Here is a 24,961-nt window from a genome sequence, read left to right as displayed (position 1 = left end):
AAACATGACGCTTTTGTGCTTTAAGAAATATTTCTACGACTTAGAATTGTGACCATATGTTATTAATTTTCATAAGCATCACTTACCATTTACTGTTATACATTACAACAGTTGAGATCTAGGTTACCCTGCTGATGTATAAAATGAAAATATATCTTACATTTCTTTCGATATCTAACAAACAGCAGCTAACCAATATGTTACATTATGAAAACATCCAATATACACGTATCTTTCTTGTCAGCTGTTAATGTTTCATGCCATGGTACGAACCCAACTGGAACGCTCTCTTGCCAGTATAGCTAATCAAGTTAATATAGCCAATTTCGTTCCTGGACACGTAAAAAGCGTAAGCTTACATTACCTTATTAATACCAATTTCCTATGTGCAGTCTCTACGAACACTTCAGCCATCTGACTGAAATACTGTTGAAAACGGCATGGAACCAATTAATTGTATGTCGCTCCTTTCTCATCGGATCTGTTAAACTGTAACTAGACTACGTAGCATGCTTTTTATCATTTGAAGCAAGGTATTTAAAGTATAATTTTGACAATTGGTAAGAAACAACCAAATGTATATTTCTATTTGATTTAATGACATAATAGTTTGTAATTTTTTTTTTTTGAAATTATATTAGGCTACAAAGCAAAATTCTTTAATTAATCCCAGCGATATTAATCATGTTACAAAATATTTCCGCAACAATGTACGTTAGAAATGCATAAACCTCAATACACCTCGGGTGAAACCAGTACATGCATATTGTACATATGATTAAAGTCCATAAATTATAATGACCGAGAATAATGTACAGGAACTAACGTACTGCATTTTTGCGCTTGTACATGCAAAAAAACACAAAAAAAACCGCTCCACCACACCCATGTTTTACCTGTGAGTGTTTGTCAGCTCACTATGTCTGTTAATTTTTTTTTAATTATATATCATATTTAAATGCCGTATAAACAGAAAGTTCAGCAATCAAAATTATAAGAGCAGACATCTAAAGAAAATATATAATGTATACTCATCTCAATTGTGAATTCTCAAAACAGTAGCGCTGCAGTTTTCCGTCGTAATCTTTAAATTTTTGTAAACGATCTGTCCTCTACGGATTTCCGATAAAGAATGTACTTGTCACTGCACTAAATTTGCCCATGAAAATCCCGTGGGATTAAAACTTGTCAGACTAGTATTTGAACTGATACGACTATAAATACAAATACAGGTGCGGATTAGCAGTGAGGCGTTATGTTAGACAAGACGATACCCACCAAAATTAAAACAATTTATTTCATAAGAGAACATAAATTTACCTATTTCATATAATTAAGACTGATTAAGTTTGAAGGACACAACCCAACTTATATGAATGGCATTGTAATGGTTTGTCTCTGTATGACGGTATACCTAGGGCTCTATGAATAGTATGTCGCCACTCATTATCTAATCTCAAACACGCCCTACTGTAGCTTTTGAATAAGATGCGCTCTAAACATAGTTTTTTTTGTAATTAATTGCGTGTGTGGTACCCAGGTGCATACTGGTCGACTGTTAAAGACGAACAGATCATTCAGATAAATAAAACTGACGTCAGTCTTCTCAGTAAACAAATACAGTTGACTCTAGGTTCTTTGTGAAAACACAGACATCTTTGTCAGATGACAAACAGCGCAGTGAGATGATTATTCAAAACCGTTCGATCTATCAAAATAATAGCTTCTCCATGAACGTAGGAACTAGTCGCCCTAATAAAAACTCCTCGTCACGAAGTAAGAATGATTGACATTATCTATATTGAAATGTCGGATTTATTACATGGCGTATGATCTTTTGGCCATAGTTCAAATTGACACAGCTTTTTTATAGATATTTGTTCAATAACTAAATATATTACAAGAATAGAGAGGATGAGACTTCTGTACGCTTCCGGGTACGCGTGAAGGTGTTCGAAAAATTCATCGAGCGGTTCGATCAATGGTAAATTGCACGTCTTATTTTCAATGGGAGGAACACGTAAGAACGCTCCGAATTGTCGAAAATTTTATACTTTAATGTCATTAGCTAAAATTGCTTAATTTCATTTAACCGATATCCTATCTAACTTGAAAGTACTATACAAAGCTAAACGTCTCTCGAATTACAAGAACAACAAAAAGAATTTCGTCTTCAAAATTCATTTGAAGGGAACCCTCCGGCCTCATTCGCTAAATATTTTATCGTCAGTCACACGTTTAGAACTTCTAATTCTTGAAAACCAATAGATATTTTATAACTGATGGTTCTTGTTGAATGGATATTGAAAGGATGGTATTTTTGTACACAAAGTGGCGAATGCCTGTTTTATTTAAGGAATGACTTACGTAATTATAATTTAAGATAAGACATCAATGTAATAAAAGTACACTAATTAACGTGCTGTCATTTCCTTTAGACTCGTGCACAATGACGTCCTTCCTGTTCCTGTATCTGTTCCCGTACTAAAGTATTAAGTCACAACCCCTTTAATTTTATTTCTCTGCTACTTGTACTGTGTCATAGAAACAAGTTCATCTTGCTCTGATACATGAATAAATACAATACATATACTAAGGAACTAATATTTTTTATCAATAAGAAAGGTCAAAACAAAAACAGTAGCCGCTTAAAAATATCAAGCATTTTTAAATGCAGAGATATAAAGTAGAGGTGGGAGGTGGGGTGGGGATGCTGTATCACATTAAACAGAATAACACAAAAACACGTCCATATTGTCCAGCCCTACAAACCAAGATAAACGTTATCAAGTTATGGTCATAAATCAATCGGTTTTCAGGTTTTAGGAAAAGATTTGTTTAAGGTATATATTGATTTCATTCAATTAAGAAAAGAAATAGGGAAAATTCCTTCAATATATGATCAAAGGAAATATATAAATGACGTCAATACCGGATTACACTAAGATTAAAGCATTGGTTTGATCCATTCACTGCTTTTTGTCCATTAAAAGAGTCCGTTGTACTAAAATAATTGATACATTTCTCAAAGTATTTGCTTTCTTAACCATTGGACGAAGTGAAGAAACCCTGAATCTAATATTTTTGTTTGAAGTTTCTCAGCTTTCACATGCAAGGACACTCAAATGATCTAGGAGTGCATTTTTGGCTATATAGAATTTGTATCGATTAAACGTGCTATCGTTAGAAAAATATGTCATTACAAAACACTGTGTTTGCAAGTGTTCGTAGCATTACCACTAGTGGATAAAAACACATATAGAAACATTGCACAGTTTAAGATAAGCCAAAGGAACATGGTAATGTAAATGAATATCATCCGGGTAAGATTTGTCACCAGTCTTGAAACAATTGTTTGTACAACATATTTTTCTAAGATAATACCATACCAATGTAGCCTACTGAAATATCGTAACAAGCCAAAAATCCAACATCATACCATTGTACTCAATTATGTAAAGCGAAACATAATACTCAGTACGTAATAACATAATAAAACATAATATATAGTAAGTAATAACATAACAAAACCAGTGCATCAGAATCATATCGTACTCAATAATGTTTCAAAAAATTTAACACCGAGCACAGATTGACGTAGGTTATACCAAAACAAAAACAAAGTCCCGGAATCACTAGTGTATGCAATAACGTTATGAAAATCAAAGCACCAAGAACATACCGACATATGTAACGACATAACAAAACCAAAACATCAGAATTATACAAAGGTATCAATTACGCTGCGAAAATCGAAGCACCAAATACAAACCAACGCACGGAATAACTTAACAAAAACAAAGCCATCAGAAGCATACCAATGTTACAAAACTAGAAGCAAGAAGAACATATTAACGCAGAAAGAGATATTGTAAAGAAAAGTACGATATGGTATAGTAACGGGAGGTACAATGTGGTATTAAAGGGGCCAAGGAGGTAGCTCTTAAACGATATAAATTTTTGAGAAACCTTTTCATGAGCATACCACGTAGCGAGTAAGTACATGTTGGTAGGCAGAGTACCTAATGTTTTAAAATGGTTGAATGAACAAAGTAAAGAAATAATTTGTGTAACGAAAGAAAAAATATTAATAGTTGTTGTTTTCTATTTCCCATTTTTAACTGAAACATAATTCTTTTCCACATAGCAACCGTCTAGGAACGAAATAATATTACAGATGTCAGTAGCGTAAATCAAAATGCCTATAAAAGTCTATTATTTACTAATATACCAGCAAAAGTAAATAAATATTACTTTATAATATAAATTTCTGATTCAGTCAACGAGTTAATAACCACTTGTACTTTGGTAATAACAGCAATTTCCGTTTCATTTCTAACGCCCATTTATCACGAAAAGGCATATTTAGATTTCATTATCAGTATCGCGAGTTGCTCTTTGTAAATAACTACTGGATTTCCTTTATTACGTATAGATTTGCTATTTGCTTAGTGAGTCAATGTTTGCAGTATAACCGAAAGTAACATTGACGTTGTCCAAGAATTAGTGTAAGTATGTGGCACTGGACTTTCATTTGTATTCCACTGTAAAATGCAACGTGTGGATACATGTACATGGCATTTGCTAATTGGTTAGATGACATATAGTTCCGCTCTTATAAGCAGCCTGAATAAGTTTTAAGTAGTAACATGAAATGAAAATATTGACCTACTTCAAGATGTATGTTGAGAACTGAGTGCTCAGTCTGGATGTTTTCAAACATATTTTCCTAAATGTTTGCAACAAAACACAACCGTTTCTTGGTTTCACTCTGTTAAATAGTTCATCTTGACCTTCTCTCATCACTTCAATTTAGATAAAATAAATACTACAAGGTTCATTCAAAAATACAAGGTTCATTCGAGAATAATGATTTGACCAGAGGATATTCCGGATGTTATCGAGGGTTTAATGCATATTATATATTTAGCTCGTTGAATAAAAATGGTAAAGTGATCGATAGGTAGCTGCATCTTACTTTCTTATTCGACCGGGTCTATAAATTCAGTATGAAAGTACAATCTTGTAAGATCTTCTATATAGATGGTAAACATATGTTAATGTATATTAACTGAATAAATCTTCGAGAAACGACCAAGGATATGACGAAATTTGATTACTCGCCTCGTTTAAAAAATACAGTATATAACATATAACAAACGTAACTAGGATTCGCATGTTTCCTTTCGTTAAATTAGATTGTTCTCTTTGAATACTTCCATATGCTTGCCCCAGATTTTCTCACAGGCAATCTGAAGGAAAATATGTTTGCCGTATTTTTCAGTGTTGAAAGGCAGGCGCATATATCTTATTTGATTAAAGGGAAAGATCCATCTATGTCATTTGCCTGTAATGGAAGTTCTTTGTCATTGCATTTTGCTTTGCTCAATGCCCATAAAATTTGATTTATAAAGTAAATGCCTCGCTAAATATCATCATTCTGTTGTGTACATTAAAACTGATGTTATTCTGTAAACATTTTCTCAAGGAGTTTTCTCATATTATTTGTGATGTATAATTTGTAGTTTCGAGCGTAGTTTAAACAATCAAATAATTATAAAGTCCATTACCTTTGAATTTATCAAGTTCTTGCAGTCGGTAATTTTCATTCTCTTATATCATTATGATTGTTATATCAAATCACTTATTATGTATATTATGAAAAAAAAATTCTGGTTTGAATACGAGCCTTCTAAAATAAACATGTGTAAATGTGTGTAATCAGTAATGAATCATTTGTTATCTCTAAAAGTAGTAATATACCATCACCATTTACTCATTATATTATAATCAAATGACTTATGCATACATTATACGACATATACAGTATATTATAATATAAACAAATCGTTTTGTTGAAATCTAAAAAAGAACAATCACAGAGTCTGCCAATTATAAAAGGTTTTCTATGAAATATATAAGACTGTTTTTGTCTTTACATTACGAATGTAAATATGAACAATTTTTAGTGTCTCTTAAAAAGTCAGAACTTGTATATCATGCAATGACTTCAAGTGAAATTCAAATTGTATATTTCATTGTTTGATGACATTCCGACACAAAGGAGTACAGACTCATTCCGTAGAATGCAGCGGAATTAAAACTTCTTGATAAACAGTTCTGGAAGACTCAAAGACGTATTCGCGAAAGCACACGCACATATTAAATAACATACAAAGCAGTATGATCACTCCAACCTCTTCCATTTATCACCATGAACGCTTGGACTAGTCAACCTAACAGAATTGAAATATCGAATGCATGATTTAGAGCTTAGACGGGCAGAATTCAGACAGGACAGACTTCGCTCATTGATGTGGCTAATGTCTTTGGCCACTTATTCTAGAAAGATTAAGAAAACTTTATTATTTTCTTAACCAGAACATTATCAGAGACACAGGAAGTCTCTAATCTTATATGCTAATTCTTAACTAAATTTATTATCACTCATCAATTCATTAACTGAGAAAATAAATAAAGATTTGAATAGATAATTCAAATTGTATGCACTCACACGCTGTTGCATACAATAAATAACATAACTATCAATGAAAAAAATCTGAATCAAAGACAAATTGCTGTTTACTAATCAAATTTACAGAGAATGCATTTTAAGATATACCTATATATGAACTATCGCAATGTTCGTTTGTCAAATTCACGAACTAGTGTAGCCATGCCTAATCAATAGTAATCTCGACTTGTGAGAAATACAAAATGTGCAGCACCACTTATTTTCCGAAACTCCAGTATATAAATATTAATAAATGGATTTCATGAACCCAAAATACAAGAAATAGTCATAATAGTCCATCTAAGGAGATATTTTAGCACTGACACATGGTACATAAACACTTTTGTTATAAAGGATTTACAAAATCTATCAGAAGATACTTTTCAAGCAGCATACTTCTGAACGCGGTCAAACAAAACAGTAACGAACATTGCTATGACGAGATGAAATGAAATGTGCAATACCATACGCACCACAACTAATGCGGATCTCAATTACAAAGTAAAATCAAATGGTATTCATGATCACAAATGCCTAGAAACAAAAGTGACAATGAGGTCAAGCGTCTCATGATCACGAAGGACAAGAAACAAAAGCTACTGAGGCCAAGCGCGAATATTTGGAAAACAGTTCCATAACGTTTCACATTATAAGAACCAGAATGTTAGATAAAAATGCATATAAATAATGAATTCTTAGACCCATTTTACTTCAACTATTGAAGTGTTTGCTTCCATTTGAAAAGATACGTTTTTTTAGTATTTTGAACCTAGATATTTAATGTAAGTACCCTCAGATTTCACTTAGAAATAACGCTTGAGCAAAGATACAATCAATTGGTTTTCTTGAAATACGATATCAGGAAAACTTGTTAATAAAGTCAATACTCAATTACATTGACAACAAAACGTTGTAGATTAAAGCAATTTATTCCTCTTTGTTCCGCAAAATTTGCAAGAGACCACTTCATTCTGATAATTGACATAGCTGTCAATATTCTTGTTTCCTGGACTATTGAAGAAATCGAAGAAATGCCGACTGTAACCTCTATGTCATGAGTATGGAACGTAAGGGTACTGCAATGTAAGCGCCTCACGGATGACAAAAAAAGAGAGTGGGGTTGTTTTGTTGCCGTTACATTTCAACAAAGAGTCTAGTATCTTACTGACTGTATCTAAACTGCACGACAACTGAACGGAATACGTTTACTTGATTATCCCAAATTGTTAGATGATATGAAGGTAAATTTAACATGCTAAAATTTGGAAGATCTACACACACACACATGAATGAGATCTATTAGAAGATCCTTTGGAAGCCTGGAATACAACCAAGCAAAATAATAGCAAAGTATGGAAATTCACAATGTGCAACCCTAGCACAGGCTTAAGCTAAATTCTATTTCATAGATATTGAATTGACTCCATGATCCCAAATGGCCAGAAAAAAAAACAACACTGAATCCAAGTACGGGGTGGGGGAGTGGGGGGGGGGGGGCATTTTACGGCCGCCACACGGCACTTAAAGATTGCTGTTGTGGTAATTAATAAAATCTGTAAGAAGATCCTGTCAGCAATTGAGTTTTATCAAATTTATTATCTGTATAATTCTCTGTAATTACATGTAATCTTGATCGTCTGTAAATCATTCCACAGTATAAAGAAAGAAAAGTAAAGAAATACTTCAAAGCATATCGCAGTTCACATATAAAATTATGTGGAAAACTGTTGAAATATCATTACCGAAAACCAAACATTTACTAGTAACAACATTTGTATTTTCATATTATTCGGAAACATATGTATAATATATTGCTACATATATTTTACCAAGTTGATTACATTTGCACATTTGTACCAGACACTTGTTGATCATTAAAATACCTAAATTGTCTCATAACTTCTAAACCAGACATATTGTCCTTCCTTTGTATGAATCCAAGTGAATGAACAAATCGAAGCGAAATAAATTGTTTGAAGAAACACAGGCATTCGAAATTAAATTATCGCGTCGATTTAGCAATCTTTTGTTCTCATATTTCTTTCAGAATTGCAATATTGGGTCCATATACATCGTAAAATGTCGTTGAAATCCAATAATGAGCTAACAGACACAAATGTCCAAAATTTGAATTCCTTTTTTACGTCCTAAGAGTGGTACTTATCGACGCACTGACATGAACTAAGAGTGAAATCCTAGATGGAATTAAAATACAGCAGTGTTCAAATATCTAGAATGGTTGTAAGGCATTATATTTTGAACTATAAACAGTTTTTGAATTCGTATATTTTAGATATAATGTCCATTCGAGGGTTCAACGCAATAAGGGTGTATCTACATATAATAATTATAATAATTATATGTAGATACGCCCTTATTGCGTTGAACCCTCGCATTGAGAAAAATGTTACCAGTAATATATGACACACATTTGATAACAATTTCTTTTGGTAATTGTCAATGGACGATATATCCGGAATATGCGGATACAAACTGGTAAAAGCATTATAAAAATTATTATATAAGGATAGCGTTCCGATAGAACTTTTTAGTATTTCAAAATAGAATGTTATGTACTTAACATAATTTGACCATAGACATAGCTAACGGCGAGCTATGTTTACCACATATTGTTTTTTTTATTGGAAAGCTTCTTAAGAGATTAATTGGAATAATATGTGTATAAAATGCATAGAATGTAACTTACTTAGAGCGCACTTCAACAGAAGAGCGCCAGTGCCATTAAGGCTGACAGGTCTACTCATTCTACAGTCGTGATTCATTTTGTATTCGCATTCGGAAACATTTGGGTTTTTATTTGAGAATCAACAAGTCCATTTCTTTTCATTAATTTGCTATTCATATCGTGCAAACTTAAAATCGTATTTTAACATGCGTTGTTTCAGGTCAGATTACGTGATATATGATAATTTCATTCAAACAAAATGTCCGCCACATGGCTGATGGTCAAAGCATTCCTGTACACTGAATTAATAGACGGTGGCAATATACGTTTTTCTCACGCCTGATATAGATAAATATCACATTCGGTCAGCAACAACACATGGTATTGATGATATTACCTTTCCAAATAGAAAAAGTGGAAACACCACAGGTCGTTCAACACGACAAAAACGAAAATGTTGCAGGCTCGGTTTGACTGAGCCTGTTCATGGACGGTAGTGGAAATGCATGCTACCGTCCACGCCCTCTAGCCCCGGGTTGAGCAGAACTCAACATTTACACAGGCTAAAAGTACAAAAAATCAATTTAGAGACATCCGCAGATGTATTCATACGGCGGTGCACATGGAACCTTCAATGATACACGTGTTGTGGCGTGTAATTCCATTAAAAGCGGCGTATGGTCCCCAGATAAAATAATGGGTTTGCACCAAACGAGAAAACAATGGGCAGAACTAAACAAACTGGAATTTAGAAGGGGGATCTGAGGTTATGGAGCATGCATATCACAGGAACTGTCAAAAGACAAAATTAAAAAGCAGGCTCCATATCCAAGGGGTGATTATACAAAACCCAAGGCTATGCAAGCGGGAGTATTGGAATCACCCAGGCCGAAACGGTCATGCTGAGAAACTAAACAGTACCAGTAGCACGACATAAAAGCCGTGCTGAACGATCTGAGAAGATCGAAATATAACAGCCTTGATTGAATGTACGGGGAGACATTTTACGGCCGCCACACGGCACAAACAACGCTGCTGTGATAATAAAATAGAAAAAGTGGAAACTACACAGGTCGTTCAACACGATAAAAACGAAAATATTGCAGGCTCGGTTTGATTGAGCCTGTTCATGGACGGTAGTGGAAATGCATGCTACCGTCCACGCCCTTTAGTCCCGGGTTGGGCAGAACTCAACATTTACACATGCTAAAAGTACAAAAAGCAATTTAGAGACATCCGCAGATGTATTCATACGGCGGTGCACATGGAACCTTCAATGATACACGTGTTGTGGCGTGTAATTCCATGAAAAGCGGCGTATGGTTCCCAGATAAAATAATGGGTTTGCCCCAAACGAGAAAACAATGGGCAGAACTAAACAAACTGGAATTTAGAAGGGGGATCTGAGGTTATGGAGCCTGCATATCACAGGAACTGTCAAAAGACAAAATTGAAAAGCAGGCTCCATATCCAAGAGGTGATTATACAAAACCCAAGGCTATGAATGCGGGAGTATTGGAACCACCCAGGCCGAAACGGTCATGCTGAGAAACTAAACAGTACCAATAACAAGACATAAAAGCCGTGCTGAACGATCTGAGAAGATCGAAATATAACAGGTCTAACTGGTCTTTTATGTAGAAAAAGGAACATTCGCATGAATAATTTAAAATTATAATTCAGATCTGACCGACTGTTTCTTCAAATACTGAATCAATGCAAAAAGCAATTTCTAAAGAAATAGCTACATCTGTATCTCAATTTTGTAAAACTAACTAACGTAACTTAAGTGATTTTATAAAACGAAATATTAATATAAAAGTTAGAACTTTCTTTTCAGTGAGTTGAATTTGTTTTATTATTTAGGATGTGGAATAAACACATTTATATGTATCTTAGTAAATAATGATAACAGTTTCTTTTTTCACTCGAGGTAACCTTTTTATAAAGAGACTTTATTGGCCTCAAAGTGTAACAAATACTCCTCTTCATTAAAGCTTTTTGACTACCCAAGTATCAGACTATTCGAGACAGAATCGTATAGTACTTTTTGTTAATGTAATCATCAATCACACAGACCGAGAGGCTGGGACAAACAAATAGCTTTGGTCTGAGTTTCTAACTGGTGCGCATTTGGTGAAAACAAACATTTCCGATCACATCTCTATACCTATTTTTCTTCAAAGTAGTACTGTTAAAATTTCACAAACAAACATATTCTGTGAATTAATGACTGTCGAATAGAGGTTGCATCTGGTATTTCCTGAGTGAGTTTCTGTTTGCCAAAGAGTTTAGTATAGCAGTGACATTTTAGTTTCTTGGAAAGATAGATTAGCACTTCATTTCCAATGAAACTTATCTAAATAGATACTTTATTTTCCTTCAATATACATGAAGAGCTGAATTTGTAGCGTAAAATTTTAAAATATTTTTTCATACCATAACACTGACAAATGAAAAGAAATTGGCAATACTTGATACAGTTAAATATGTGAAAAAAGTGTTTTGATGATAGAAATTAGTCTCTCGATGGTAAAAATTAGGAAATCTAGAAATAAGAATATCGTAAAGCGTTGTAGCAATTTTGACTTGCTGTTTTGCTATTGGTTTAAGTATTTCAGCCAAATACTGCGTTAAGGTTGTTCTGCACGTTTGACAATCCGATAACATAGACTACAGCCTGGGAACCCATTATATTATTATACATTATATTGATTAATGGCAACCCATGAGTAAATTTATTAAAATGGCAGCTTTTTATTTCTGAAGATAAAACAAGATATCAATTTTTCTGCAACTTAAATGTTGGCAAGTACTATCTTAAATCAGGTAGAATCATTGGCAAATATCTGAAACACAAGCATATTTACTTATACATTTTATTTCACCATGTTGTAAAACCATATGTTTATTTACAATTGTGAGAAATTTAATAAAAATCTGTTTTGTAGAAAAAAATCTATTCGAGAAAATGTTATCACAATTGTAACTTTCTCATAGACTCTCAATACGAAAACTTTTGTGAGGTCCAAAGCCCGTGTAAAAAGAAAACAAAGTGTATGTTCCTTCCTTTGCAATTTGCAGACTTTTATAAGCCTACAATCATTTGTTTGAAGTATCAGATTTTAATTGAATCCTACATGTAGGAGAAAATGATCAGGAACTATATTAAGAGGACCTAGCCACTGTTCCGGAATTCTTAACAAGTACTAACTTGATCTCCGCATGTACCTTACAACTTCAGTTCTATAATGGCGTTTATTGAGCCTAAACGGTGTTCCTGAGTTACTAACGTCAAGTATACATGTACTGTACTTGACAACTTCAGCTAAATAAATGGCGTTTAATGAACTTAAGCCGTGTTCTAAAATTCTGCACGTCAAGTACTCACTTGTTTGCCGAATTTGACAACTTTAGCTATAAAATAGCTCTAAGAACCTACATAATGTTCCTAAATTCTGGACAAGTATTAACTTGTTCCCAAAATAAATTGTTCTGGTCACCATATGGCAAATCGAAAGCACAAAAAGTGAATTTGACACCTTTACTGCCCCTTTATTACCAACTTGCAAAGGTACAATTGTCCTTAGAGAAATCAAATGGCTAAGAAATGAAAATTATATTATCACTTCGGAAACCCAGTTTGTAATCTGAACGCTAGAAATATATCGCCTTTCTCTTTGTGTAATAGGCGCGTATCACCTGCTTAGCGTGTGACGTACTGTTTAGCCAGTATTTTATGTCAATATTTAATGACATTTGTCTCGTGGTCTCTTCCTATTTACCACCAGTAGCACAATGAAATAATTAACAATCACCTTATTTAGTTAGATATAGATATAAAACATTCACCATGGAAACAATTGAATATCTGAAATGATAGAATATGATATATAGCTGTGAAATTTCTATCTAAGAACAAACAACATTTTTAATATTTAATGATGCTGAACAAAGTATTATCTTCTTGCTCAAAAATTACAAGTAGTCAGACTGAATCTAAATTTCCTAAAATGTTTTAAATTTGCCAATAGGTGTTATTTATCATCTGGATATCTCTTGCTGCTGGCAACAAATAAATGTAGCGAATTTCTGAGACAAACTCTGATACAAACATCTGCCTGTTTCATCACAAACGACATAGTATCAAACAATGAACGGCGGTCAATTAACCTAGCAATAATTAATAATAATCCCGTTGCATATAAAAGACAAGCGGAAAAGATAAAATATTGAAACATTTAGGTTAAACTGCGAGCAGAGTATTTCTACATCTTGCAATATTTGTTCAAACAGAGGTAAATTTGAAGTGATGATATTGAAAAGAAAATCTCATAAGAAATCATGCAACGTTGATAATTTTGCATGCATAGAAGATTTGTTTAAAATAACTTCTTTGGTCGCTGATGGTTCATGTGATATTTGAAATGGAAACAGAAGGACATCACCAATTACAGATGACATACACAATACTTTCTTCTTAACTCACTGTTGCAGTATTTATAAATCTCAGAAGTGTTTTCATTTAATTGTTTGTCATTGTTTATTTGAGGCTTCGGAGTGCATTGCGTTTGATTAACATTTTGTTCTGTGGTATGTGAGGCATACCCTTGTCTGGTATTTTTTGGAACAAACTAGAAAGCAGATTAAATGTTTTTCTTCTTCGATTTCGTTCTCTCTTTACAATAAAACACAGGACGGACTACATCCCATAAAACAAATACATTATAGTAATTATAGATATATAGTGAACCGGGCTGTTAAAAGATCGTGACTTTCACTGTCTGCATTGGCGATAATTACGTACTGTTCGTATAAATAATGATAGTGTCTTGATGTATTCTTATCAAGAATGGTTCTGTCGAAAGTACGTTTTGACTTTTTTTGTCAATAGAAAAGTCACACAAATTATACGCAATTAACAAATGTTTGTGTTAGGGGACAATAAAACCAATAAATTCATAGTTTTATGAAAAGTTAAAACACAGTCTGATATAAACAGCTTGAAAAAAAGTTGTTGTAAAAAGATGAAAGGAATTCAGTGAAAATTGAGATGCACGTCTTTCTAGCGGTCTTCATATTTGTCTTTATACGTGTTTGTAATGATAATGTTTCCATATGGTAGACAATAATGTGATATCGCTATAATAATGGTTTCGAAATTATACCCTTTTTATGGCCTAACGAAACAGCTATATATATTTTATATTGCATGGACTTCTTGATATAGAGTACTTGAAAAAACACGTTAGTTTCCTTATTTTCAAACAAAACAGCGGGTCAAAATGGAACTTCCTGTTTCTGAAGTTGACTCGTTATTTACAAACAGAAAGCCAAAGTGAAAAATGTAGTATCGATGATAAACTTTAACTTATTGATAAGCTCAGAAATTCTATACTTGCTGTTTTGCAAGTAAATGTAACAGAAATAAATTAATGAACATATTTACGGATATCAGGAACTTGCTGAAGTAATACTAAATCAACTTTATGTGATAAAATTACATTCCCGTTCATGAAATTATTCTGATCGAAACGCATACAAACCAGTTTTATGTCGAGCAATTTGCAGCTTCGTTAGTGATTCCAGTTTCATTATTATCCCCAAGGTGCAATGATGATATATTACGTAACCGTAGTTGTGTTGTATATATTTTTAATTCTCATTTGTGATATTCCGTAGGGCGTTTATTGTGATGTAACTTTATGTCATTACAGGAGAAATAAACTCAGAAGCTTTGACAATGTAAAGTAAATTTGGATACATACATTATTAAGCTTGAAAGATGGAAATGGTACTTCAATGTATTACGAGATTTAGGTGAAAAGTCATTTGGGTCGGCCTACTCCGTTTTTAGAATAGACGATTTGACTTTTGATCATACCATAAAGAAGGGTAAATAATTGCTAGTGTATTCCTCTCGCGTATAATTTCATTTATCAGTCAGACATAGTGACTTGTAAATATACTAAAAACTAAAAAAATAGATGTGTTTTCGATTTTGTTAACGTTAATACAAATCTTTTTTCAAACACTATAATTCTTTCTAAACTACTTGATGTATCGTCTCTAAAATATCCGAACTGGCTAAAAATGTCTAGTTTCGTGTTTTATAACTCCGAGAAACTTCCCGTCTATTTACTGTAAATCCATGACTGATTACAACACTTTTGATTGAAAGCCGCTTTCAGGATTAATTTAGAAAGTACGTAGATATTGAGGAAATGCTCATTTTCTCAGAATGACAAAGCTCTAGGCAGTTGTTCAGTGCTGCATAGTCTGTGATTTGCTGTTATTGTGGCAGGTAAAATAGACGTTTCTTAATTTTGGTGTTATTGTACACGAGTATCATACGAAATACTGGAAACGTCCCATTAAACTATAGGTGGATAAGCTTTAAGAAAACGCAACGCATTTTTATTTATGGATAAATTCAAAATTATGAGACACGCAAAACGATTTTAAAGTAAATGAACGTTTTTCTTAACCTAAGAGGGCCAGCTTTGGAAAAATATAAGATGTTTACAATATTTGAGGTAACTTACCTACAGAAAAGATCCCAAATAGAGTAGAAGAAAAAGGAAACATTTTGTTTATTAGTTCTATAATGTACACTTGTGCCCGGAACTTCTTTAAGCGTTCATATTTCACAGTTCATGCTTAACACCTCATAGCTTCCGTTTCGTACCATAGAAGCCCGTTTAACCTGATAGTGTGTTGGTTATGTGCATAGTCAAGAAAAGATAAGGGAAACATTTTCTTAAATTATATTTAACATTACATTACAGTATATAAAAATATGTAATGATTTTAAAATGCGTTTAACCAATTTATATATCAGAGACAAAAAATTAGAAGTCATTCTTAAAATATTATATGCACTTCACAAATATTTCAGTCTATGTTTTGCATAATAAACGGGTCGTTGACTAGCTTTTCTTACAACAGTTTCAGATCTTTCTTGGTGTTAAGGAATTCTCAGAATGATTTGAACCCTTCGTATCTATTATACATTATTAACGCGAAAACTATCAACAATTTTAATTCAGTTTGCTGGAACTAGACTGTAAAATTCAAGGCATCTACATCAATCATATAATCTGCTCATTATATTTTGGTAAAACATGAGGTTATCAATTCTAGAGTAGAGAATTTTATCATTTTATATGTCATGATATATGAGAATATTCATGTTTATCGATATAATATGATTTATTCAAGCTTTTTACAACTGTGAAATCATGAAATGTGAACTGTGATGTATGAAGTGTGAAATTTCAACATGGAGTCTAAACTGTAGGAACCTTGAACTATGAAGTATAAGAATGAACTATGAACTATGACCTACGAATTGTGAAGTGCGAGTCTGAACAGTCATCTATGAACAGTGAAGTGTGAGCTATGAAGTGCGACTGTGAATTCAGTGAGAGATGCGAACTATGATGTGTGAAGTGCGAACTGTAAATTATGATTAAGTGAAGTGTACTGTAAACTCTTAAGTGTATTCTGAGACGTCACCAATAAGCTTTCATAGAAATTTGAGCCTATATTAAATGTAGTTGGTCTTGCAAAACCTTACTCTTTGCAGAAACTAGCTTTCATTTAAAAACACCTTTAACCAATGGTAAGACGTAAGATTTTAAGGAAAACAAAAACAGTGTAATACATATTATGTTGGGGGAAAAAACAACATAGCAAGCAAACAAGTGTTTATTTTTATTTCTCTGAACTGTGGAGCTATTGTGCGATATAACATTGTTAAAAGAAACAAAAGCTGTCTGTATTGATAAACATTTTATCTCAAAATTGCCGTTACTGTCTTTTATCAAAAGAGTAAAGGTGAGTTATTAAGAAAACCACGTGCTGTAAACACATCTTTTTGTTTATATGCGCGTTCCGTGGCGAAATGTTATAGAACACGTCCCTATAACGCATATTTAAAACAAGAATATTCATGTTTATCGATATAATATAATTTATTCAAGCTTTTTACAACTTTTACGTTAACTTAGAAAATTGTTAACTCGTGTTTGGTTCATGTTGAAGCCTCTGCAGAATCCATCGACTTGCAAATTCCTTGCGGTTTTGCTGTTACAACAGTTAACACTAAAAACATGCGTTATAAACTTGAAACTAAACGCCTATTTCAACACACAAAGCATTTTCAATGGCGTTGTACACTCATGCATTAAAAACAGTAAAAACAATTCATCAGTATTAACACAAAGTCTTGATTTGTTTCAATGTAATTGCTGTAGTATGAATGAATTTTAGAACAATGAATAGTAGTCTTTGGAGAAGTGAGTTTTCAACTGCTGTTTGAAGATTTTAATTGATTCACTTTGTCTGAGATTTAATGGCAGTTCGTTCCAAAGTTTTGGTCCAACCGTACTGAAGCTTCTGTCACTGAATGTTTTTTTCTTGTTATAAGGGACAACGTAGCATCCTACTGATGATTCTGACGAACGTAGTGTACGTTTTTAAATTTTACTAGACAAAAGTTCTATTAGATATTGAAGAGCATTAGCAACAAAGCAGTTGTACACATAAGTAAGGATCTTAAAATTGATTCTTGCCTTCACAGGTAGCCAGTGCAAGTTATATAATGCCTGTTTTGAACTATCACGCATCTTACGGTTGAGAACAAGTTTGGCGCACATATTCTGAATACGTTGTAATTTACCTACTTCACAATTAGCAACACCATAAAGAATAACATTACAGTAATCCAAGTGAGAAATTACTAATGACAAAACCAATATTTCAGTGGCTTCTTTGGTTAGGTATTTACGGATACTTTTGATCTTGAAATAATTCAACATTGCAGTTTTACATTTCCTTTTTATACGCTCCTTGTTATCCTTACAATATCTATATACCCATTCACTGCCTGTACATAGCTTATGTTTAATTAATTACAGTAAAACTATTTTTATTTATTTGGCTACATATCTTGATTTATGTCTCTGCAATTTAACTCTTACATAGATTTCATTGTTTCAGCACTCGGAACACAGTCTGTCAGATCACAATTAGATTATGCTTTTAATCCATAAAGGTAGACGTGTCGTATTCAATTGGCTATGAACAATTAACATTGCATTCTAACTTAAAATAGTTATTAAAGTCTCTCTAGAGATAGTAAAACATCTTTATGATATACAGTTTGAAAGGCAGATTCAAGGGTATACTTACTGAATTGAATTCCGAAGCAATGTAGATATTGATCCTCAAAATTTATTACCTCTTTCTGTGATAATTTCACTTATCTAAGGAAAACAGTGAAAAATGAATACGGTACTCGTCGCGTTTTCTTATGCAAATGGAATTTTAATGCAAACCAAGCCGCGCAAATGACATTAAGTTTTCTTTCCTGGACAGATATGGAGTGGTTCTCGGGTGACACGATGTGGCTAAAAACGTAATTGATGACTTCTGAGGTAGTGTTCAATAACCGGTGCTGCCGAGCTGGAGAGAATGTAATTAATGAGTTTTGTGGGTTTAGTCTGAAATGAACGCATAAGAAGCTATCACACAGCAAATATTACATGCACTCGAGAATGTTAGCAGCGATCACTATCACACAGCAGATATTACATGCACTCGAGGACCTTAGCAGCTATAACTATCACACAGCAAAATTTACATGCGCTCGAGAAAGTTAGCAGCTATCACTATCACACAGCAAAATTTACATGCGCTCGAGAACGTTAGCAGCTATCACTATCACACAGCAGATATTACATGCGCTCGAGAACGTTAGCAGCTATCACTATCACACAGCAGATATTACATGCACTCGAGAACGTTAGCAGCTATCACTATCACACAGCATATATTACATGCACTCGAGAACGTTAGCAGCTACCACTATCACACAGCAGATATTACATGCACTCGAGAACGTTAGCAGCTATCACTATCACACAGCAGATATTACATGCACTCGAGAACGTTAGCAGCTATCACTATCACACAGCAAATATTACATGCACTCGAGAACGCTAGCAGCTATCACTATCACACAGCAAATATTACATGCACTCGAGAATGTTCCTATCATACAGCAAATATTATATGCTCTCGAGAACGCTAGCAGCTATCACTATCACACAGCAAATATTACATGCACTCGAGAACGATAGAAGCTATCACTATCACACAGCAAATATTACGTGCACTCGAGAATGTTAGCAGCTATCACTATCACACGGCAAATGTTACATGCACTCGAGAATGTTAGCAGCTATCACTATCACCCCAGATAACATTATTTTTCTTGGGTATATAGTATTCGCCTAACACATTCTTATGTTAACCGGATAATTATTTTATCATTCCTAAACATAACATGAAGCCGATATGTCTGTAGCAAAATGTAGAAATGCTGGAAATGTTTAATATTGCTTTTATCTGGTCTTGTTTTGTTTGTTTGCTTTGGGTTTAACGCCGTTTTCCAAAAGTAGGGTCTTGTTTTGATTATGGATGTAGTATAAAGAAAAGTAATTTGAAAAAGAGCTGCATTTATTATCTTGAGGCAACTAGTCAAGACATCATCTTTGCTGTAAGTTAGTAAACAAGAAAAGTTTTTAAAAAGACACGCTTATTATGCTGTGGATTTTAAATCAATAAAAGGAATTTTCAGATTTCCTTTCAAATGCATCATTTGCGCATGGTTTTGGTATAATTTTTGTATAATGTGCATACCATTTGATGCGTTACCTTTTTGAAATAACGTATTGAAGCAATTTTATGGTTAACGATGTACAAATGCAAATTTAGTGAATTAGATTCATTAGTATATGTGCAAGGTCGTGCAATATAATGTAAAGTCTGCATGTGTATGTGGCAACTTATAGTAGTGTTAAATAGTATGAAAGAATATATATTATACTTTCTTAACTAATAAAGGAAGTTTTATCTAGCGTAAGTGTTAGGGATAGACCGATCACTGATTTGAACATACGTCATTACATGTATATAGTATTTAAGTTTAACAATTCAGCCAAAATTAAAGAAAGATCTTTTCTTTTGTCATTATATGTCAATTTCTATGTTACATAACAAAGGAAGAAAGAATTTTTCTCTAAAACGTTCGTTGCCTACCATATTAAAGGATTAAAACTGATACCTTTAAAATGCCTTAGATCGTGTAGTAAATTGTTTCATGTTTTGAACATGTATAAAATCAATTATTAACAGTGATACCCTGTCTTAAAATGCAATACAAATGATACTTAATCATTTGTTAGATCCCCCTTCCCCCACCCCCTCCTGTTCCCCTTACTCTCCCCTCTAAAAATAGTGTTCTGTCAGTCCAGTTTTAGCCACCCGCTGACTTCGTATTAAATGCTGTAGCATTTAAACGAAGGTACTTTATAATAGTTTCCGCAGCCATACGTCCTGTATTAATGCCGGTTATACTTAGAAAGGAATACAAGCCTGAAACGAATGTTTGCATGCATGCTAATGGTAACTGAATCAATCAGCTCAACAACTGTACCCTCTGGGGCAATTACGTTTAGGAATAATTGAATGTGTACAAACACGCTGTATTCTATCATGATCTGTACAAAACACTTGAGCAAAATTAATAATGAACATACAGCAAAATTGCTGTTGTAACAAAATTATATATTGAATATCGTTATTGTCTTGATAGACTAGGTATTAGCTGTCAGGCAAATATAAACAAATGTTCAAACATCATTGGTTAAGATAAATGTTTCAGTAGTGCCAGTTATGATAACAGGGGTGGTGTTTACACTGCTCAAAGTGAAAATGGCAAGGTTTGTTGTTGCTGAAAATATGGACATGTCAAAGAATTCTTCATGACTTACTTCAAGGCGGAAGTCAACAAAACCTAAAAATATTAAACAGTTCTTAAATACAATCGAACAAAATTCTATGAATTTGTTTTTAAACATTTTTCATTTTCGCAAATTTTAAAGCCTTTTTTTAACTTTGCGGGTTGTCGCGATAACTTTGCTTTCCGTTTTCTTTCTCTGCGATCAGACAAACATAAATAATTTAATATTTTACCACCACACTCTACCAGAAAGAACAACTCGACAAAATATAGGAGTGGTATGACGGAATAAGCCCTGTGTTTTATAAACATTTCACAATACAGCATCATTTCAGTAAAGTAAAATCTATTCTACAAGAATAGTTCCTTAAAGACTGGAGGCATTCACATTTACTTACACTGTACACATAGTTTCCAATTACATGAACTCTATGGAACTATTTCACGCTCTACAGTAGTTATACAATCACTACGAGAAATTCGTGAGCAAAACACACCTCAGCTTGAAACAGGCAACAAAAAATCGCAAGTCTGCAAAAGGAAAAATACAATTGATAAGCAAAAACGGAAAGGGTAGATGGTTGGGTTGACATTCTATTACCAAGTCCGTCAAAACCTCGAATGACCACAAGAACCGTTAGGCCCTATATAAATTACTCGTTACCTAAAATAGAACACGAGAGACCTGTTCCGTACTATAACAATCTAATACGGACGAAATACATACAATGACCAAGAGAGTGATGATTGTACCATGTCAGGCGTAGAAGTATAGGTCATTTGATATTGTAGAAACGTCGCATTACTAATGAAAGTTTTGTCCGGATTTTTAATGTTTACTTAGGCATATTGCGATATTGTAAATGATACTGAAATACTAGGTCAGCAAGAAAGAAAAAGCTTCTTTTACCTTATTTATTAAAACTTTCTTTTGAATTGGAATTATTTGTTTACTGAGAATATCTCTATTTTTGCATTGTATTTATGTCTCCCCCAGGAGACATATTGTTTTTGCCCTGTCCGTCCGTCCGTCCTTCCGGCCGTCCGTCCGTACGTCACACTTCATTTCCGAGCAATAACTGGAGAACCATTTGACCTAGAACCTTCAAACTTCATAGAGTTGTAGAGCTGCTGGAGTAGACGACCCCTATTGTTTTTGGGGTCACTCCGTCAAAGGTCAAGGTCACAGGGGTCTGAACATTGAAAACCATTTCCGATCAAGAACAAGAGAACCACTTGACCCAGAATGTTGAAACTTCATAGGGTGATTGGTCATGAAGAGTAGATGACCCTTATTGATTTTGGGGTCATTCCGTCAAAGGTCAAGGTCACAGGGGCCTGAACATTGAAAACCATTTCCAATCAATAACTAGAGAACCACCTGACCCAGAATGTTGAAACTTGATAGGATGATTGGTCATAAAAAGTAGATGACCCTTATCGATTATGGGATCACTCTGTCAAAGGTCAAGGTCACAGGGGCCTGAACATTGAAAACAATTTCTGATCAATAACTAGAGAACCACTTGACCCAGAACGTTGAAACTTCATAGGATTATTGTACATGCAAAGTAGATGACCCCTATTGATTTTGGAGTCACTCCATTAAAGATCAAGGTCACAGGGGCCTGAACATTGAAAACCATTTCCGGTCAGTAACTTGAGAACCACTTGATCCAGAATATTGAAACTTAATAGGATGATTGGTCTTAAAGAGCAGCTGACCCCTAACGATTTTAGGGTCACTCTGTGAAAGGTCAAGGTCACAGGGGCCCGAACATTGAAAACCATTTCCGGTCAGTAACTTGAGAACCACTTGACCCAGAATGATGAAACTTCGTAGGATGATTGGTCATGCAGAGTAGATGAACCCTAACGATTTTAGGGTCACTCTGTTAAAGGTCAAGGCCATAGGGGCCTTAACATGGAAAACCATTTCCCATCAATAACTTCAGAACGTCTCGACCCAGAATGTTGAAACTTCATAGAATGATTGTTCATGCAGAGTAAATGACCCCTATTGTTTTTGGGGTCACTCCGTTAAAGGTCAAGGTCACAGGGGCCTGAACATTGATAACCATTTCCGATCAATAACTTGAGAACCACTTGACCCAGAATGTTGAAACTTCATAGGATGATTGAACATGCAGAGTAGATGACCCCTATTGATTTTGGGGTCAGTTTATTAAAGGTCAAGGTCACAGTGGCCTGTTCATGTAAAATCATTTTTTTTGGAAATAACTTGAGAACCACTTGACCTACAATGTTGAAACTTAATAGGATGATTGGACATGCAGAGTAGATGACTCCTATTTATTTTGAGGTAACTTGATCAAAGGTCAAGGTCACAGGAGCCTGAACAGTGACTTGAGAACCACTAGGCCACGAGTGTTGAAATTTAGCGGGATGACTGAACATGCCAAGTAGATGATCCCTATTGCAGCCAACCATCAGTGTCTCTTTGACTTTCGCTCCTGACCCCTATTGACTTCTTGCCTATAGGACTTTGCATTGGGGGAGACATGCGCTTTTTTACAAAAGCATTTTCTAGTCATTATTTTTTTTTACATTTTTCTAAAAGGGATTACTTTCTGGCTACCTCTGCCTAACGGAATTTCAGTGAACTTAAATAAATCATTTGATGATAGGCAAATAGGCGGAGTGAGGAAGACTCAAGCCTAAAAGCATAACTCTATCCTAGACACTTTTTAATTTACATTTGTATATCTCCCCTCTTAATTATTTCACTTTGTAACTATTGAGTAAAATTTTATTAAACTTAATTATAAGAATAAGCGATAGTGGGATGTGATAGAGTGAGCAAGAAATATAACTCTATCTTGAATATTAATCAAATCACCTCACCTTTGAACTGATTGCTAATTTTGTTCGTATGTTATATTTGAAGCTGGAAATTGAATAGAACTTGATTTACTGATAATATATATGTCTAAAGACATAAACAGTATCTGACTTGAAGTAATCACCCCTTTATATCACTCACCAAATGACATCCCGTTATATCGCATTGATTCTTGTCTTTTATACCAATAACGGCACACTTCATGTAACATGGATAATAGACAAAGCATATATTCGAGAAGTACACGTAAATTAACTGTAAGGTCTTGCATAGACAAGTTGTTTTGAAATTTTCTCATGAGGTCCAACGCACAATGGTAATCTCTATGTGTCCAAACATCTTCCTGTTCGAGCCATGATATTTAGCCCCTATTCTGATTTCATTTAAACTTAACACGTCCTCTAATAACAACAACATCTTAACTGTAAGGTTAAGGTGGGAAGGGGTTAAAATGTCATAATTCATTACATTCTCATGTCATATGTCATAAATTTGTTGCCCTGAAAGCGTTTTGTTTAAAACTTAGTGTAAATGTGTATCAAAGCATTGTAGTTTGCAGTGTACAGACTTCGTTGTCGTATTGTAGTGTTCCTTTGCGCTACACGAAATACCCTAACCACAATCTAATGACAAGACTGACAGACGAATCGAATCACGATGTAAAAATATCTGACAGGATAATAAATAACGAATGCACAATTGTCAATAAATTAATGATACAAATGCATAAAATATGAACTTAAAGTCTGCCAGTGCTTAAAACAGTGTAAAAATAAATATTCAACAGTCTACGAGATTTCTCATTCAGCCCAAAACGCACAAATTTCGAAAAGCGTTTGAAATAGTGTATTGATTAAATTAATGCAAGTCCGGAATGAAATTCTTTCTAAAATAATGAAAGCATCTATGTTTACCCTAAAGCCAAAGAGACAGAAGTCATCGAAAATTTGAGTGGGGTTCCATATAGTCTCCAATCCCGGCAACCCTCTCAAGAAAAATGACGGAAAACTTGCACAATAATCTGCCGAATTCCCGCAACCTGAGGAGTCGGTCACAAATACCTTTGACAGAATTCGTCATAAAATATTC

General features: G+C 33.9%; 1 protein-coding gene across 1 annotated transcript in view; it reads left to right on the top strand.

Annotated features, from left to right (window-relative positions):
• The window catches only part of LOC123566584 (neurotrimin-like), a 114,555-nt gene that overhangs the window by 65,486 nt on the left and 24,108 nt on the right, over positions 1-24,961 (top strand). The gene's annotated exons all lie outside the window — the stretch shown is intronic.

This window comes from Mercenaria mercenaria, chromosome 8 (genome assembly GCF_021730395.1).
Source record: "Mercenaria mercenaria strain notata chromosome 8, MADL_Memer_1, whole genome shotgun sequence".
Taxonomy (NCBI): Eukaryota; Metazoa; Mollusca; class Bivalvia; order Venerida; family Veneridae; genus Mercenaria; species Mercenaria mercenaria.
Note: the sequence above shows the minus strand (reverse complement) of the source record. Positions and strands in the feature narration are given on the sequence as shown.